General features: G+C 43.6%; 1 long non-coding RNA gene across 9 annotated transcripts; it reads right to left on the bottom strand.

Annotated features, from left to right (window-relative positions):
• Positions 1 to 239: 239 nt before the first annotated feature.
• Positions 240 to 6574, bottom strand: LOC123162858 (uncharacterized). 9 transcript variants are annotated; one of them, XR_006481507.1, is made up of 8 exons: positions 5719 to 6574; positions 4877 to 5045; positions 4173 to 4306; positions 3181 to 4028; positions 2481 to 2930; positions 2220 to 2341; positions 1151 to 2135; positions 240 to 617 (listed from the first exon to the last, which is right to left on the bottom strand). It is a non-coding gene; the product is annotated as an uncharacterized lncRNA (long non-coding RNA). The 9 variants fall into 9 exon arrangements; XR_006481511.1 differs by having other exon boundaries at positions 1228 to 2135; XR_006481514.1 differs by having other exon boundaries at positions 534 to 1365; positions 2100 to 2135; positions 5719 to 6573.
• Positions 6575 to 12357: the final 5783 nt, after the last annotated feature.

The following is a 12357-nucleotide window of genomic DNA, read 5'->3' as shown; positions in this document are numbered from 1 at the left end:
TGATTCTTTAAAAACCTTAGAACTATTGCTTCCAAAGATGACTCCCTCAGTATGAGAATCAATCTAAAGCTGCCTTCGAGTAAACTACGATGACAAGGGGCTTTCAACCATGAACCAAAATTTGGTTGACTACCCACAAAAATCAGAACTATTCTTTACAACTTTACAAAAAGCTAAATTTTATCCTAATATAATTTTGAAGAGAGGTTAGTAAGTAAAACTAAGTCATGACTAAAATATTGAAGGGAGAAAATGATTGTTTTTTATTCCAAAGATGAATACCCCAGTATAATAAGCAATAGCATTGTGCAAGCATCGACAACAATACAAAAAGTAGGAGCCTCTCAATCCCTCTCTCTCTCTCACTACAATAGTGGAAAGTAGCATGATATGAACTAACGGCTTGCCTTCTGATATGAGAAGTCAACCCGGTGGCAGAACACACGAATCCTAATCTATAATAAAAACATCTATTTTGAATCTTATTTTTCTTTAGCAAGTTTTTTATTTACTAAGCCAATTAAATCTTGTCATTTAGTCCCAACTTCAGATAGGCATCCCAAAAAGGAAGTACTTCATCAGGATCTTTCCTGTCACGTCACATATTAGAACTCTCCCTGCAGAAATTTAAGAAACATACACAATGAATATCAAATAGCTGAACATGAAGACACGAGAAACCTCATAACAGACAAGTAAAATTTGATGGTACATAAAATCCCTTTAGAAGACATAAGAAGGTTTACGCTCTCAACAATGTCCAAGAAAACCTAACATGCGAGGAGAACCTATTAGTTATTGTTGTTACTTCACTTGCTAAATGAAAGTAAAAAAAGAGATGACATTAAGGACAACAAAGAAATGAAAACAGAGGAACGCATGTTGGTACGTGTACAATATGTAATAGAACTGAAATGCATTTTAAAATGTATGCAGGATGATGGTATTGCCCTGATAGGAACCTAGGACCATTATAAAAGTTGGTGCTATGCTTTTTCTCGGATACAGCTGAAGCCTAATACAAGACCCGCTCTTCTCCATCCAACAACGCTCGTAACTTCGAAGATCGCACTTACAAGGGTCGCATTTAGCACAGGCTTATCTAAATTCTATTAGTACAGATAAAAGGAAATATGATTTGGTCACTTACCTAGAAAATAAAGGAACATACATATTTATTTTTTGTATATCCAATACAACCGACTTCATTTTTCATATATCTCTGACCTTGGAGGAAAATGGTGACCGTACGCCTTCCTGGGTTATATTTAACTTCAAAATTTATGGTACTGGGATTATGAGGATAACCGAAGTGCATAGTCTCTGCACCGTTGCACTAAAGTAGGACTTGAAGAGGGCCAGTGCCTAATAATTTCAAACAATCTTCAACAGAAATAACGGTGAATAAGATAAGAGTTACAGTATTAAATTGCTCTATAAGAATGTTGATGTGTACATTAAGTAGGATCTCTACACTGAATTAGCAACTGTAGTTTCATCACTCAATCATCTTTGTCCTAACGTACAAATTAAACTAACTCCTAGCCCAATCCCTCTCTTCCAAACAGCCCCCAGGAAATCATATAGAGCAAAATTTAGCCCTATCAAAGTATTCCCGGCGGTGATGAACATGGCACATCATACCATCTAGGCATTGAGATTTTCCAGTACTTTTTAGTACCACCTGTTCAGTTTGGTAATTCTAATGTACCATCACCAGTAACTTTTCGCAATAGAAAATTCCAGTCACCAAATAAAGCCAAACCTAGATACGATTATTAGATGACATGATCATTTACACCTCTCAGATTGAGATGATGCATTATCTTACGATTTGATAGACAAAAATAGGTAACTACAGAAACTCATATGGTCTGTCAAGTAACCAATACATTTTGTTGCTTTGAACAAACTTGTATTCTTCCTTGCTCACTCATATGTCCTCAGTTTTTAAGACCAAAGTTTCTCAAATTCGTGTAAGTATTCTACCACATGTGCGAATTATTTATTTCTCTAAACAAGATGGGGTTTGGTATTTCAACCACCGGAGCTCCATGATTCTCATTTGAAAAACATTATCCGCTCATTTAGTGAGTTACCTCCATGGCTCCATCGTAGCATCTTAACACTCGCTCCTACAAGACACCATTGCATTTAAAGGATACCATGTGATGGCAGGCAAATGGTTTAGATAACGATATCACAGAGCTGATCACTACCTTGTTTATATACTTGCAATTAGTTGTACCCCTTTCGACCACTGAAGTACTGCGCTCCCCAAATGAAGCAGGTGCAACACTTCCAGCAATCTCGGAAGGTCTGAACACCAAAAAATCAGCTCCTGCAATCGAAATTCTGAAACTTTAATAATTGATGGCCGCCAAAATCTACACATTGATCCATGCATACTAAAAGTGAGATCTGATTTAACACATTGGTTGATGAATACTGAAAAGGGGGATCTGATTTAACTTTCATACACTTAGCTGTGCTCGGGTTGAGGTTCGAGTGGGAGAATGCGAGCATGGAGGGTGTGTCATGATCATTGAATTTGCAAAGGAAGTAGCCAATAAACGAGCAAGCAGTAACAACTTGCATCCTCCATTTCAAGGTGCTGAGCACCAAAAGCTCCATCATTTTTATTGTCCTTGCCTCAAACACAGACTTTGCCTCAATCGTGTGTCAAGCAAAAACCGTCGATTAATTGAGACAAAACTGAGAAGACAGAACCCCTCAACGGTGTATGAGGAGGTCTTTCATGAGATGAGATGCATCAGTCACTGACCTGCTGGTCCACGAGCGAGACAGAAGCAAGTCACTGCCAAGAGCTATGTCACACAAGCAAGCCATGAGAAACCAATTTCTCCATGATTCCAACAAGTACTTTATGGGATTTTAGCAGGGTTGCTTCAGTTGCTACCGAGAGGAACCTATGAAGGTAGTTGACAGACAAAATCACAGTCAAAGGCGTGAAATTGAAATGTCACTGACCTATGATCAAAGAATTTGCAGATTTAATCAGCTATCATGGCAGCATATAACAGGACAGTATCATTGAGCAGCAATCCAATTAGAAATCAAAATAAAATGGATTAAAAGGGCATCTTTACACAGCCCATCACATATCAGTACCATGCTAGAAAGGAATGACTCAAATCAAATAAAGATGTGAGGGCTGACCTTCCAGGTCCTATCTATGGTGTCCCTCGTGATGGCGGCCAAATACAAGGCCCCGAGCCGCCGCAGCATCTGGGGGTACCCGTCCACGGGCATGTGCTCCATCTCCGTCTGGATGAGCGCGGCCACGCAGTCATCGGACTGCACGGGACGGTCCACCAGGAACCCATCCGCCGGGTGCCTACCAGGAAGGCGACGCTGCTACCGGCTGGGTAGTGAGGTCGCCGTCCAAGAAAACTTCCGTGCAGTGAGGGAATCTCCATGGGGATCTGTTTCTTTATCTTTTTTGGGGGATATCCGCCGCGGAGACTCATCGGTAGCCCTCGGGTCAAGAGATTGCAATGATTTAAGAGAATCAAAAGAATCAAGAGATTCAAAAGGAGTTAACACAACAGATCACTTCAGCATTAGTCACACAATTTCAGAGTTCAGAAACTGCTTTCAGAAATAAGTTCAAAAAGAAGACAATGCAAATTAATTAGTTCACCTGTTGGAGGAGTGATTCTGCAATGCATCCACCTCCTTCACTTTGAGCTGAAGAGCGGAGAACTTCTCTGTCATCTTGTGTATGTTAGTACATATGGGTCCTCCTCCATGAGGCTCATGCGGGTCTCGTTGATGGCCCTCTTCCCGTTGATCTCCGTGTACCGGCGCTGCAGCTCCAGCAGCAGTGATGCCCGGACAGACCCCCATTTGACGTCACTCTCCACAACGTCCCGCACCAGCCTCTCTACCTCTTGGAACCACTTTGTCAATGGACGTCATCGACACAAATCCCGAGCAGAGCCGTTGTAAAAGAATTAGGAGCCATTGGATGCCGAACAAGATTGAGATTGCCATGGTGTTCAGACCTACATACATCGTCATAGGCATACGTTACCTTTGCTCCATGTGGAAAACTCATGAGAAACCATGTGGACTCTTTTCATCTATGAATCGCATGAAGCATCAAGGGAAATGGATTAGAAAGGAAAACATCAAAGAGGAACCCACACCTTATAAATCAGATACAAGCTTCACATCTTGTCCTAGAATTAGGAAAGACCTCTCATGCTACTGCACGCTTCCATCATATCCTAGATATACATATAGTTTACTGTCGTGGAAACAATCAGTGCGGATAAATGTCCTGAAAGTTTCTTAGCATTAGATTAGATGTGATATCAGGTTTAGTCAGATTTCAATCATATGCACAAGCAAATTGAACATCCAAAGTTGTGTATTCAACCAAACTGAACCAATTAGTAGTGCACACTAATAAAAAATTGAACATCCAGTTTCAGTCAAAGTTGTACAATTGCAAGTGTCAGCCAGATTTACATGAAGCTAATTATCTCTTACAAAAAAAACTTTGGCTGTAGAATCAGTGGTGTTGCATGGATGGATGCACACTACTTGATGTGTTAATCATCTAGTGATGAAGATGCGTGCATATATGGTCATACATGTATGTAAAAGAAATGAACCCCTTTTACAGGAACATTCCATGCTTGGTTACTAACTGAACGTGCAGCTTCATACTTTACTACTGGTCATCTCTGAAACTGTGCAGAGATTGTGCTTCGTTTTCTCCTACGCTCCAGAAAGTACAGAGATTGTGCTGGTGCTTGAACCATACAGAGATGCCCCAGTTACTATTATAGCTGCACAATTGCAAGTATCATCTAGATTTGGGGTAGGGGAGAGAGGGGAAGCTCACCACGCTAGGAGAGCAGGAGGACTCAGCCGTCGGTCCACGCGCTGGAGGATAGGATGCCTTGCTGCCCCACCTTCTCCGACAAAGAGAGCTCGTCGGGGACGGCCGCGTCGAGGAGGACGACGTCCAGCATGCTGCCAGATGGTTGGAGAATGGGGTTCAAGGGCATTGCCTGCGCGTTAAAAAACTTTAAGACAACCTAAAAAAAAATCAAATGCGTCGAGCATGGCACATACCCCAGCAGCATGGGCTCATGTCTAATGTATAAACTACTCTTCAATTATTTCTAAAGAATATATATTCTTTAATTAGTCTATCATTACATAGTGTTTTTCAATTACCATGCTCACTAATGGAAAATTACATCTTAAAAGTTAATTGTACAAGCAAGTTGGCTCAGGTTTCTGTACGAACAACACCATGACCATGGTCTCTGAGCTACAATTATCCTATGATATGAAATACTTGTGTTTTAGGAAAAACGTATAATCTTGATGGACTACATGATGAATCTTGGGATTAATCCTTTTTATTAACTAATCATTTCTATTTTGTTAATATTTACGCTCTACACATGGATAAAAAACATGAAAAGGATTTATTTGTTTGCAGATTGAGGACACGACCATGACATACAGATTTGCATTCTCTAACATGACATATCTTCAAGGTCCAGACTCCAGAGTAACAAGAAACATAACCTATCTAATGCACATGTACCCAGAAATAACTAAACCGATAACCACTGACATCACCAACGAACTTTGACAGAATACAAATGAACCGCGGACCAATCGACTGACCCTGCCATGGGTAAGAGCAGAGCTTACAGAGGAGGAACCCACCCACGGAGATGATGACGAGGAGCAGCACATAAACGCAGGGCAGGAGGACCCTGACAAAGCCGAGGAGGGAGTGCCCGTCGCGGCAGCACGGCAGGCAAAAGCCGGTGGCCAGCTCAGTGGCGGCGGCGCCCCTGTACAGTGCATCCATCAGCGCCATGTGTACCTCACCATAGCTCGCCGCCGACTTAAGATGGACCCGTGGCCGCCGCACGGGACATTAGAGACTTCTCGTTGGCGTCGATCTGGTTCAGATGGCCAGCGCATCATGGGGATCGCCGCGGCACGTACTGGACGGCAGCACCGACAGTGCAAGAAGGAGATGCGAGATGGGGAGAAGGGGAGAGGCGAGCGAGAGAGACGACCTCACCGCCTCCCGGCGCCGGTGACCTGCCGGCGAGTCGCCGTCCTTTCCCTACCTACTCCTCCTAGCCAGGCTCACCTTCCCGCAGCGCCCAGGAAGCCCAACCCGTCCGCGCCCGTCTTCCTCGGCCCCGAGCGCCTCCTCCTTGCCGCGCACATCATGGGGGGTTCCTCGTCGGCGCCGCGCTCCCGGCGCTCTACATCCTCGACGGCCTCCGGTCCGGGGACACCACGGGGATCGCCGCCAAGAGTGAGAGAGAAGGTGGGGCCGGGCTTAGCTGGGATCGGGGGAGCAGATGGGGGGCGGGCGGCGCCGGGAGCCGGGGAGGAGGTCGGGGCCTGGCGGCACCGAGCGGTGGCGAAGGGATCTAGCGGTGGTGGTGAGGGGACGAAGGGCGGCGGCGGCGAACGAGGGCACAGAGTTGGGCGACTGTTTCTCGCTCGAGGGCAAGAGACCTCGGTCGTACGTGCGGGTGGTTGGTTTGTGATTTTTTTTTCGCTGGTTTATTTTTGCTGGTTTGTTTTTGTTCGTGACAGATGGGTGCGACAGGAGGTTAGGCGCGTGGGGGCAGGTGTGAGACTCGATCGTGGGGTTTTCCTTGTTTTTTCGCGGCTGAGCGGGAGGTGGGAGGAAGTATCAAAGAAGTACCAAAAAAGACCGAGTGAGGTGGGACGAAAATAAAACCCGGAACGCGACCTACCAACTGAGACATTAGGAGTAGAGATATGACTTTGCTAAATGTCGGCATGTTTCTGTGTGTTACTATTGGCTGCATGCATCCTACCTATAAAGAGGCAGATGCGTGTTCATTATATTTGTATCCTTTTGATGCTTCATTTTAAGCCACGTGTTATGCCTAGTGCTTTAGGATGGTCGAAGGCGTTTCAAAATTCTCAATACTCTGTTCACATTTTGTTCGATGGTGATTGGATCCAACCAATTCAGAGATCCCCGTTCACCGCGAGACTAACCCGTGTCTACCTAAACAAACCTGCAGCGACGTTACAATTCAGCCTTACTCCAGATGATGCCGGAAGCAGACCGGAAGCTGCACGCATGGCACGAGAGGAATCGCTCACGAATCTGGTGACTCGGAGAAACAAACCCAGCAGGGAACATATGCCCGCGCCGGTTTTTAGCGCTGCCAGTTCCAAAAGACCTTGTTACTTAATCCATCCATGGAGATACGGGAGGATTTGATGTCAGGAAAGGCCCTCTGCGGCGGCAGACGATTCCTTTGACGGGTCGATCGGCAGAATCTGCCGAGGAGGTGGACGAGGTTTGGTGGATCGAGCACCTGAAGCTGCAGCGCGGGCATGCGTGGATCGTGCTGCTCTCCGGATTCGTCCAGTGCGGCCTTGGGATCCGCCGGGTTTTGGACAATACCGGCAGTAAAATTCAGCGAAAATACCACTTCGCGACCTTGGCTTGTACACGAGCCTGAGTCTGGGTGATTGGAACTAAGCTCGGCTCAGTTTGCATTGCGAAAGGAATGAGCTCGGTTGGAATATCGAGCCGATTTCGAGCCGTGTGGAAGACTTTTTGTATCTGCTTGTGACACCATGTAAAATCTAAAGCCACACGTTAGTGATGAAGGTACTTACGTATAAGGCTTAAAAGTAGCTTAGCTTATTCATTTTCACCTAGCCTGTAGATGTTTTGCTATGTTAACTGAGCTAAATTCCAAAAAAGAAACAGAGCTATGTTGAGACAAAATAAAGTGAGCTGGTCTTGGTCGAAATACAACTCGTATTCCAACCGAGCTAAACAAGACTCGTACTCGGACATGGTTTTTTTTAATCAAAAGCTCACATGCATGCTCCCTGGTGAACAGTAGAATCCAAAAAGATTTAAAAACTTCTGAAAAATTTAAGTGATAAGTCAATTGCGTGCAAACTTTGTGATGAAATGACATTCGTGGAGGTCTAGGAAAAAATTCGATGCTGCAAAAGGACTATTGTTGGAAGCATTTCGGAGCATCGAATTTGTTATTTTTACCTAGACCTTCCGGAATATCATTTCATCACACAATTTTGCACATTGTTAAGACATTCATCAATGTTTATCACAAATGATTTTTTTTAAATAACTATTTTTTTGGATTTTACTATTCATCGGGGGAAAGCGAGCTCGGGGATCAAAAGAGCGCTTTTAACGAATATTCATTTCTGAGCCCAGACTCATTTGCACCCGCTGAAGAGAAAATCACAAAAAATACTAAATAAAAAAATAAAAAAAAAATCCATTTTTTTGCATGGAAGATAATTTGATGCGCGAGGCGCGCTTCAAATTTCAGATCATTTGACGTATGAGTAGTTCTAAGCAAAAAAGACAAATTCGGTCAGAACAATACATGAACAATTAGGGGCTGTTTGGTTTGAGCCAACGCTCGCCCTGCCAACCATGGGCTAGCCAAATAATTGGCGAACATTTTTGCCACCCATGAATTGCCAAAAAAGTTGTCAGACATTCGAACTAGCCTGATGCAAAGTGCTTGGGCGCACCAAAATATTGGTAGTCATCCAAATGAATACACAGGGGCTAGTCAACGTCAACTTTTTGGTAAGGCGTGCGAGGGCATCAATAAAAAGCCTCTTAACTTTTTCACATGCCTAAAATTTGTTTTTTTAGAGCTACTCAGATGTCCAAATGATCTGAATTTTGGAGCGCACCTCACACATCAAATTATCTTCCATGCAAAAAAAGAGATTTTTTCTAGTACTTTTTCCTAAATTTTCTATTTATCGCGGGTGCAGCTGAGCCTGGGCACCGAATCGGCTCGTCCCACTTTTAAATCATACTCAACGTATTCCCCTAGAAAACACCTTGAGTGGTTCATTGTGCTTGAGCTTTTCTTGCATCCCTATTTGCTGCAGGAAAAATTTCCAGAGACGTCCAAAATGTGCATGAATAAACTTATATAACCATTGACTAACTTATATTTCCTCGTCCAGAATTAGTTGACGATCAAACGGATGTATCTAGCACTTAAATATGTGTAGATGCATCCATTTGAGCGTCAACTAATTTCTCATGAAGGGATTGCATTCATATAATAGGCATGTGAATTCTGTTTTATCAACATTGTTGACACATAAATATACAAATTTAATAGCACCAGGAGATATGCTCGTGCACGCACACAGAGAGAGAGCAAGAAGTATCAACCAAACAACTCATAGTCTTTTGCAACTCGGGCTCATGTGCTCTGCCATGAACAGTAAATATATTTTTTATGAAAATAATCAATAACCATACAATGTTTTGACAATGAACATGAATGTGTCCGACAGCTGCATGACATTGTACAAAAGTCACAATTAGAAGATACAAAACATGTAGGTTGCAAAAAAAAAAATCAGACTTTCTTTTAAATCTGTTTTACCCTTCATGCGGGATCATATAAATCCCGAGCTCTATTTTAAGTATCTTCTGTAGAATTTGTTATTTGGTTGAGTCCATGTCAGCACAAAACACAACCTCCAGTCAGCAAACCGCTTTGAAATCAGCCGAGGACAAGAAAATGATTGATTTTGCAAGTTTGGAGTTGTGGCACTAAAAGTGAACTTGAAGCAAAATAAGGATCGGAAAGTGGTTTTTTTCACAGTTCACTATGCTAAATATAAAACCATGCAGTACTGAGACAAAAGAACAAATCACGCAACAAGGTGATGGCTCTTTTTATATGCATTTTTAGAGTTCATTTGTTGCATACTATTTGAAGAGGATTTGTAGCATATGGTGCGCCACACCCCTGAATGAACATTATGTTAAAAAGAATAGCAGAAAATTTCAAAAAATAAATCTGAGGTTTTGGTATATTAAACTTGGATGTCCAATCTACTTTCGTGTGAAACTGTGCAAAAAAACTCAGGACACGTATCCGTTGCAAAAAGACAAAAAAATGCCTATGTATAGAAAAAGATCGGTAATGATAACTCCCGAACGTTCCGGAGTTAAGCATGGCAACCCGAAAGATTTAGATGGCAAGTTTAGTTTGCGTGAGATTAGGGAAACACGGCAATTTTCTGACAAAAAAATGAAAAAGGACAAAGTTGCCATCCCCTATCAACTAAAGTTGCCATCCCCTATGAACTAAAGTTGCCATGTAAAAACGTTCAGGACGAAATGCTCAAAATCCGAACGTACGGGAGTTATTGGATTCCAAAAATATTTGGAGGGATTTTAATTCAGACTGTATTTTCTTCGCCACACATACATTTCCTGGTATTTTTCTATGAAACTTAGTAGATTGGGCACCCAAATTTTGAGATCCCTAAATTTTATTTTATTTTTGAAATTTCCAAGTAGTTTTGAATTTAATTTTCGTATAGTGGGTGGAGCACCCGGTGCTCCTATGTATTTCCCCATATTTTCTTCTTATATTATGTCCCACTGAACCAAGTACATGACCATTATGCATAGCTTGGTTTTATTATTTTTCTTTGTTTTGTTGTGTCAAGCACGATGAAAAGCCAAGAATGGGTTTAATACGAAGGGATCACACACTAGACTTTGGCATTTGGAGTGTCAAAAATGACATTTTCCAAAGTGCTTAAAATGAAGATCTAATACCACAGTGCATCGGCGTCTTTCACGTGATTCTAACGAGCCAAAGAACATCGTAATCGGGGTTTGTATGAAAAATTGATGACCGGTTTACTAAAGACTCCAGAGCCAACGACAGTGCATGGTAAGACTGCACTAGGTCACACCACCCCACAAAAGCCCAAAATTTCCCAGATCACACGATTCTGCATGGGCTTCATCCACGTTTGTTCCTTGTCCATCAAGGGAGGTATTGGGAAATGTTTTCCTCGTCTAGAGCCCTTGGATCAAAGGAGAAAAGCTACATCTTGAAGAAGGCTTTGGGAGAGCTACACCTTCAACCCTAACCGCTACCACAATCAACCCATCATTCATCCAAGATCAGATCACACCACCTCCGTTGTTGCTCTAACACCACCTCCATAGAAGAAGGGGCAAGATCAAGACTAAGGAAGAGGAGGCTCCGCCACCGCGGCGCACGAGCTTTCGGGCCGGTGCCGTCTCCACAACGCCATTGCCATCAGTGCCATCTCCACCGTGCCATCTTCACCGGTGTCGCCTCCACCAACACCGCCATGGACTTCTTCCACACTGTCTTGATGATGCTTCACTATTGCAGGATGCTGCTAACGCGACACTATGATCGGAGACCCTTCGACGAAACTATGTGCGATGCAATAATCGCAAATGGTGGTGTAAAAAACCATCAAAAAAGGTGCAACATGTTTGTGATGACGGATGCATCAAACACGGTTCAGATTTTGGTTGCATGTGCGATGCAGGGCATACGGTTCAGTTCAATGATCTGTTTGTGATGAGGAAGAAGAACAGAAACGGGCAGACAGCTGAAGGCGTGTGCGATATGCGTCATACAGTTCACTCGGATTAACTATTTGTGATGAGGCGGAACAACAAAATTGGGCAGTTAGATAAAGGTGTGTGCGATTGAGGGCATACGCTTCAGAAGGATTAACTATTTGCGATTCGGCAACAGAACAGAAACGGTCAGCCAGATCAAAGTGTCTGTGATTGATGGGACACACTTCACACGGATGGACTATTTGTGATTAGCCACAACAAATAGAAATAGTTAGACAGATCAATGTGTGTGCGCTAGACGGGCACACATTCTAATTAAAAGAATCGTGCGCGATGGTTATAACGAGCGTGCATGGTCCTTGGCATAAGACGTGTGCTGACATTGCCTATTGCGGTGCACCTATGGTGCAAACAGCACGTACAAGGCCGAGGAAAGCGTGCCCATGTTACGCCGTCCGGGAATAGTGCCGCACTTAAAAATTATAGAACCGTCAATACATTTTGAACCTGTATCCCGTCACATTCCAAATTGCAAATTTGTTCACATTGATCAAAACCTAAACGGTTTCCCACTTAGGAGCATATTAGTACTCTGTTATATATACTAGTACTCCAATATGACTGCACATTCCTCCTCAACTCCTCATCCACAAAAACATACAAGTCATTCATCAGCTTTCCCTTGCGTCTGCCATGGCCAGCGTGAGTTCTGGGTCGAGAGATTGCCACCAAGGAGAGACGAGCATGGAAGCGGAAGCACGAGAGATGTCCCGCCTCACCGCGAAAGCAGCCGACATGTCCCGTCGCGCGGCCGTAGCAGCATAGAGGTCCCACCGCACCGCCGAAGCAGCACGGAGGTCCCGCCGCACCGCCGATGCAGCAGACTGGTCCGGCCGCACCGTGGAAGCAGC

The sequence above is a fragment of the Triticum aestivum genome, chromosome 7B, assembly GCF_018294505.1.
Source record: "Triticum aestivum cultivar Chinese Spring chromosome 7B, IWGSC CS RefSeq v2.1, whole genome shotgun sequence".
NCBI classification, from domain to species: domain Eukaryota; kingdom Viridiplantae; phylum Streptophyta; class Magnoliopsida; order Poales; family Poaceae; genus Triticum; species Triticum aestivum.
This window is presented reverse-complemented; position numbering and strand designations above follow the sequence as displayed.